The 7,691-nt window shown below is 37.8% G+C and overlaps 1 protein-coding gene across 2 annotated transcripts in view; it reads left to right on the top strand.

Moving 5' to 3' along the window:
• SNX29 (sorting nexin 29) overlaps window positions 1-7,691 on the top strand; it is a 714,032-nt gene that overhangs the window by 296,692 nt on the left and 409,649 nt on the right. The gene's annotated exons all lie outside the window — the stretch shown is intronic.

Here is a 7,691-nt window from a genome sequence, read left to right as displayed (position 1 = left end):
CCCCCCCTACCCATGCGCATTTCCACTAGTTTTGTCATGTGTCCTTGATGAAGACCAATTTCCAAATTGTTGGTAGTTGCATTGGTGTGGTAGTTTCGAGTCTACACCCCCAATCATGTCCACCCCGACCCATGCGTTCAAGCAGTTGTTTTTCTTATATGCTTCCTCTCCTGCAGTCCTTCCTCTGAATGTGGGTAGCATCTTTACCATAAATCCCTCAGAATTGTCCTGGGTCATTGTATTGCTGCTGGTACAGAGGTCCATTACATTCAATTTTACCACAGTATATCAGTCTCTGTGTACAGAGTTCTTCTGGCTCTGCTCCTTTCGCTCTGCATCAGTTCCCAGAGGTCTCTCCAGTTCGCCTGGAACTTCTCCAGTTTATTATTCCTTTTAGCACAATAGTATTCCATCACCCGCATATACCACAGTTTGTTCAGCCATTCCCCAATTGAAGGACATACCTTCTTCCTTGATTTTTAGTATTTCTAATTTAGTTTTCATCTGGGGATTTTTAATTTGCTCGCTTTCTAGTTTTTTGAGTTGCATGCCCAATTCATTAATCTCTGCCCTCCCTAATTTGTTAATATAAGCACTCAAGGATATAAATTTCCCCCTGAGTACTGCCTTAGCTGCATCCCACAGAGTTTGGTAGGATGTCTCATCATTGTCATTCTCTTTAATGAAATTGTTGATTGTTTCTATGATTTCTTCTTTGACTAGCTTGTTTAGGAGAATCATATTATTTAATTTCCAATTATTTTTTGATTTTCCTGTCCAGGTGCCCTTACTAATTATTATTTTTATTGCATTATGATCTGAGAAGGTTACAGTTATTATTTCTGCTCTTTTGCATTTGTTTGCAATGTTTCTATTCCCTTTACATGGTCAATCTTTGTGAATGTACCATGTGCAGCTGAAAAGAAGGTGTATTCCTTTTTGTCCCTATTTATTTTTCTCCACATATCTATTAAATCTAACTTTTCTAGGACTTCATTCATCTCTCTTATCTCTTTCTAATTTATTTTTTGGTTTCATTTATCTAGATCTGAAAGAGGAATATTTAGATCTCACACTAGTATGGTTTTATTTTATATTTCCTTCTTGAGCTCTGCCAGTTTCTCCCTTACGAATTTGGATGCTATGCCATTTGGTGCATACATATTGAGCACTGTTATTTCCTCATTGTCTATACTGCCTTTAATCAGGATGTAATAACCTTCCCTTTCTTTTTAAATCATATTTATTTTTACTTTGGCTTTGTCAGAAATCATGATCGCCACTTCTGCCTTCTTCTTCTCATTTGAAGCCCAAAAGATTTTGCTCAAGCCCTTCACCTTAAACCTGTGCATGTCCAACCGCCTCATATGTGTTTGTTGTAGACAACATATGGTAGGATTTTGGTTTGTAATCCACTCTGCTGTTTGCTTCCGTTTTATGTGAGAGTTCATCCCATTCACATTCAGAGTTATAATTATCAGTTGTGTATTCCCCACCATTTTGGTATCCTCTCCTAGTTCTACCCCTTCCTTCTTACACTATTTCCTTTTAAACCAGTGGTTTGCTTTAATCCAGTAACCCTTGTCCCCTCCCTTGATTTACTTCCCTTTCTACCCCCTCCCTTATTATTCCCCTTTTTATTTTTAATGCCTAATGATTTCCCTCCCCCTTCTTCTCCACTCCCTTTTTTGACCTCCCCATTCCCCTCCTCCCCTTGGTTTGTCCCTTCTGACTTTCTCAGTAGGGTTAGATAGAATTCTATATCCCAATGGATATAGTTACTCTTCCCTCTCCGGGTTAATTCCACTGAGGGTAAGGTTTAAATATTACCTCTTAATCCTCTCTTCCTCTCCTTCTTATAATAGTATCCATCCCTTCCCCTTCCCATGCCCTCTTTGTGTGTAATAGAATATCCTATTTTTCTTATTCATTCAAGTTTCTCTTGGTGACCTCTACTACTCACCCCCTCTTTCCCAACCCCCATATCATCTTAAACCATTTAGTACTGCAACCTCTCCCTATGAATACTTCTTCTAATTACTCTAATAGTGAATACTATAATAGTGAATAGAGTTCACTACAGAGAATTACACATAACATTTCTCCACATAGGAATACAAATAATTAGATCTTATTTAAGCCCTTAAAGAGGCAAATTGAAAAAATAAGTTTTCTTTCTTTCCCCTCTATTTCTTATTTACCTTTTCATGTTTCTCTCGGTTTTTGTGGTTGGATATCAAACTTTCCATTTAGTCCTGGTCTTTTCCGTGCAAATACTTGTAAATCTTATATCTTATTGAATGACCATACTTTCCCCTGGAAGTATATAGTCAGTTTTGATGGCTAGGTGATCCTTGGTTGTAGACCCATTTCTCTTACCTTTCTGAATATCATATTCCAAGCCTTGCATTCTTTTAGTGTGGAGACTGCCAGATCCTGTGTGATCCTGATTATCCTTGATATCTGAATTGTCTCTTTCTGGCTTCTTGTAAAATTTTTTCTTTTACTTGGAAGCTCTTGAATTTGGCTATTATGTTCTTGTGGCTTGTCTTTTCAGGGTCTAGAGTAGAGGGTGGTCTATGGATCCTTTTAATGTCTATATTGCCCTCTTGTTGTAGAACTTCAGGGCAGTTTTGCTGAATAATTTCTTGTAGTATGGTGTCCAAATTTCTATTAATTTCTGCTTTTTCAGGAAGACCAATGATTCTCAAATTGTCTCTTCTAGACCTGTTTTCTTGATCTGTCAATTTCTCATTGAGATATTTCACGTTTCTTTCTATTTTATCAGTCTTTTGACTGCTTTATTTGTTCTTGTTGTCTTGAGAGATCATTAGCTTCTAATTGCTCAATTCTAGTCTTTAGGGACTGGTTTTCCTTTTCAGTCTGGTCATTTCTGGTGTTCAGTTTCCTTATAAGTTCCTTTGATTTCTGAGCCTCACTTTCCAATTGCAAAATTCTGCATTTTAAACTATTATTTTCTTGCCAGAACTCTTCCATCTTTCTCATCATCTTAGATTCAAACTCTTCAAGAGCTTGTGACCAGTTTTCATTTTTTTGGGAAGGGTTGGATCTGATTATTTGTTTGTTCTCCTTTGCTGTTTTCTCTGTTGGCTGGATTTTCTCTGTGTAAAAGTTGATGAGTGTTAAAGATTTCTTCGTGTTGATCTTTCTCTTTTGGGGTTCTTGTGAATGACTTGTCATTGTGAGCCAAGTGCCCTTTCAGGTTTATCCTCACACCCAGCATCTCTCTGCATTCTTTAGGCTCCTGAGCTCTCAGATCTAGTTGTTCTCAGGGTGAAGCCTCCTGGTGGTTCCCTTGCTTGTTCCTCTGCCTGAAGTTTCTTTAACAGTCTCAGGGAGCTCCTTCCACAGTCATGCACGCCACTGCACTGGGTCCCCACCCAAGGTCCGTGCCTACGCTTAAGGTCTTTGTTCAAAGTCTGCACGTTCTTTAGGTTCTTGGGGTCTTAAGTCTTGCTGCTCTCCAGAGAAGGCCTGGTGTTCCCAGGTGGCGGTGAAGGACTTAATGGGTTCCCCAAAATTGCTCTAACTGTTTTGCGCTGGCTTTCGCACTGTGGGTGGTGTGTGTGGGGGAGGGGGTTGTTCAGCTCACATTTTAGTGAGAGCTGTTTCACCCCCTTATAGAATGGAAATGCCCTGATTCCATGTACCCTCAATGCTGTGCCCTGTTGTGGGGTACCTTCGCTCGTCTGGATTTGTTTTTATGTCTTCTTGAGGAGTCCTGTATGTGTGGGTTAGGAGAGGTTAAGCGAGTTGCTTCTACTCTGCCACCATCTTAACCTGGAAGTCTGTCCCTAATCCATAACCCAACTTTAAAAAAAAAAAAAAGCTTTTCCTCTGTTTAGTTTTTCTTAGTTTGCTCTGGATAAAATTAAGATTTTGTAAAGAAATCACAGGATCCTTTGTGGACCTTTTGCTCTCATTGCCCCTTCACACCAAGCGACAGACATGCCCCTCCCCGCTTACCCCACACAGGGGAGGAAAAAAGCGCTCCCATTGGGCTGCTGGGCAGAGGGGCAGGGGATGTGAAAAAATGTTGTCAGGCACACTGGAGAGGGGGAGGGGAGCAGCTCTGCCCAAGCCTCTAAGCCTTTCTATTAACAACTCTGGCAGGGAGGGGGGAAGGCCGTGTGCCCACAGAGAGTACTCTGCATGCCTTCTTTGGCTTCCGTGCCATTAGTTCACCATCACTGGACTATGATATTGACAAATCACCATTTTCTTCTTATTTCTGAAGTTTATGAACTCTTTTTTGAGTGTGATCTAGACATTTCATCACTAAAGGAAAATCTCTGTAGAAACTACCTCTACTTCCAGATAATAATAACTAGCATTTATATATCACTTTAAAGTTTACAAATCACTTTATTCATATTATCATTTGATATTCACAATAACCGGGAGAGGTAAATGTTAAACCTATTTTACTTAGATGGAAACCACTTCATCATCAAATCAAGACAGCTAAATGATGACTACCAAGTAAAGAAAGGCAAAAGAGAAGTCTTTTGAATGAACCCATAGTTTAATTGAGGATACAACAATCAAATAACTATGTATTAATTAAATATACACAGCAAAAAATGTAATAGTAATCAGAAAGATGGTATTAACATTAAGGGGGATTGGGAAAAACTCCTTTAGATGGTGGGATTTTGACTGAGACTTGAAGGAATCCAAGGAATACAGGAGGCAGAGATGAGGAGGCAGAGTATTCCATATATAAGAGACAGCCAGTGAAAATGCTTGGGGTAGGGAAATGGAGTTTCAGTGTTACTCAATTCCTGAGTACATGAGGAAGAGTAAAGTGTAAAAGGATTAGAAAAGTGGGAGTTGGGGTTAGGTTATGAAGGTCTTTGAATGTCAAACAGACGGTTTTATATCTGATCTTAGAGGTAATAAGGAGCCACTGAAGTTTATTGATTATGGGAGTAATATAGACACATCTGTGTAAGTTTCATTTGATAAATTGGACAAAGCAGGAAGAGTGCTTGGCCATTCATTGGATGTACAGAGAGATTGGGGGGGGGTGAGGATGACATTTAGGTTGGTGGTCTATTCAACAATAATAGGATAACTGGGAAGAGGAATGGGTTTTGGGGAAGGATAATGAGACAGTATTAGACATGCTGAATTTAAGACATTCATAGAACACCCACATTTGAGTTGTTCGATAGATAGAGTTGTATGGAATATAGGAGAGGAGTTACAACAAGATAATTTGGTTTGAGATTCATTAGCATAGAGATAATATTGAAATCAACTGGAACCAATGAAATCACATAGTGTAGTAGGAGAAGAGAAGATGGTCCAGGACAAAATCCTTGGGGGACACCCACTATTCTAGGGCATGTAGCTGAGTATCTGAGGGAAAATCATCCTGTCACTCTCATTCCAAATCCAAAATACAGCAATTCCCTTGCAATTTGTGGTTAGATGTTATTTCCTAGGGCACCGAGAAGTGACTTGTCCAAGGTCATATAGGTCCAAGGTCACCCAGGATCCTTGGCTGACATTCTATCATACTTCTGCTGTAGACTCTTTTTGTTACTTTTGTGTGATTAGACACAAGCAAGTGATTCAGTAGGAATTATTCTTTTTTGAAATTTTGGCAATGATATTTTAGGGTCAGTGTTTGCCATTAGCTTTATAGTATGGGGCAAGATGTATATTTTTCCCTATTTTCTTGACTTTATTTTTCTTAGTAGGTCTTTATTTTTCAACTCAAATCACTTAACTCAGGTCTCTGCAACATCTTGATATAGAAATGTTCTTTTACTAGAACATTAACAGACCATAACATCCTGGCCTTGAATTGTTTCCATCTAAGTTGAATAGGATTTTGATGATCCGATCTTTTCATCTACTTCTGTTTCTCTTTGTCCTTCTGTCCCTTCCTGAGATGCCATGTTGAGCCTTCAGTGTTTATCTAAATCTACATAGTATGCACATATGTAAAACATTTGACCTGTTGTCATGGCCATTTTCTTTTCACCATAACCTTCTTCTATAGCCTTGTGGCATTTTTTAGAATTCATAAAAACATTATTAGCTTTCAATGCGATTTCCTTCTTTACTACATCATACTTTTTATCCTTTAAAACATGACTACTCTCACTTTGAGTTTTACTGTCAATATTTTTTTCTCATGCTGTCTCAGTCTTCCCTTTTTTAGACTTGTCATTGTGCTTCTTGATGTTCCCTTAGTGGAGATATAATTTAGTTTTTTCTTCTTAATTGTATTCTTTCCTCCCACTCCTCTTGGTCCTGAACTTTTGTTGTTGTTGCACTTCATTGTGTCCTCATAATTTGCTTGTGAGATGATTTATTGGGTTCCCATATCTTTTGAAATATTTTCTGGTAGTAGAGCAAATCTTTTCCAGGATGATGACCTTTTTATTTGATTGCCTTTTGTTAATGCATTTCTCCATATATTTTATGTTGATGGTAAAGCATTCTACTACTTTGTTTTCCAGACCAACATCCTGCCATTTTTGTTGAGGATATTTTAGTTTTGTTGTATGGTTCTGTTTTCATTTTCTTTTCTTGGTTTGTTTTCTTCAGCCAAACTTACTTTGCAGAGTAGTTTTGTTTGATATGAGCAGTATAATTTAGTGAAAAGAGCACTGGATTTGGAGTTAAAAATTCTTGATTCAAATCCTAGTTCTACTACTTAAAAATTGTTAGGTCTTGTCACTGTTAGGCAAGTCATTTCATCTCTCTGAGCCTCATATATAAAATGAAGAGATAGACTAAATGACATCTAAGGGCTTTTGCAGCTCTAAATATAAATGATCCTAAGTACATCTCTTTCCTTCAATTTCCTCTTCCTTTTGACCTTGTTTCTTTATCCTTTTATGTCTGCCTCTTAGAATCATAGAATTGTTCATACTGGAAAGGTCCTTAAAGATTGTCTAGCCCTTCATGTTATAACTTAGCAACCTGATGTCCCAAGATATTGAGTAACTTCTTCAAGGTCAAAAAGCTAATCTGTGGCAGTGTCAAAAACAGAACTCAGTCCTCATACTTTGTAGTCTTTTATTCATTTTTCTATCACATTATTAAGGAAGAGTTTCATGATTTTTTAAATAAAATCCCTGGAGTTTATGATGTTAGTTTGTTTCAGCTTTGCTTCCATAGTAAAATTATTCATTCTGCCTACCTTGCACAAAGCTAATATTATAGAAGTGTTACTACTATGATTTTTGGTAATTTCTCACATTCCTTATTTCACAGTGCCATTTTGTGTGCATTAAATAAGATGATGTGCAAATAAGTGCTTTAGTGAGTGTTCAAGTGATTATTCATAGATTGACTGTTCTGTGATAGACTTTTACAAACCTTCCCCTTAAAAAGATTTCATGATTACATTGGGTAACAATTTTATGACAAAGAAAATGTCATAATATGAGGATTAGATTTGAGAATTCATGCTAGTCATACCCTGGTGATTAGGGTGGGATTCATTTTTTTTTTTTTTGAAAACTCCTATCTTCTATCTTAGTAACAACTCTAAGGGTAATGAGGTTAAGAGACTTCTCCTGGGTCACACAGATAAGGAGTGTCTGAGGTCAGATTTGAACCTTGGTCCTAACTCCAAGTCAGGTGCTCTAACTCCCACCTTGTCACACTAGGATGGAGTTCTTAATTAAAGTGTCAGCTTATGGTTT

Source organism: Gracilinanus agilis, chromosome 1, assembly GCF_016433145.1.
Source record: "Gracilinanus agilis isolate LMUSP501 chromosome 1, AgileGrace, whole genome shotgun sequence".
NCBI lineage: Eukaryota > Metazoa > Chordata > Mammalia > Didelphimorphia > Didelphidae > Gracilinanus > Gracilinanus agilis.
The sequence above is the reverse complement of the archived record's forward strand: the minus strand, read 5'-3'. Positions and strand labels throughout refer to the sequence as shown.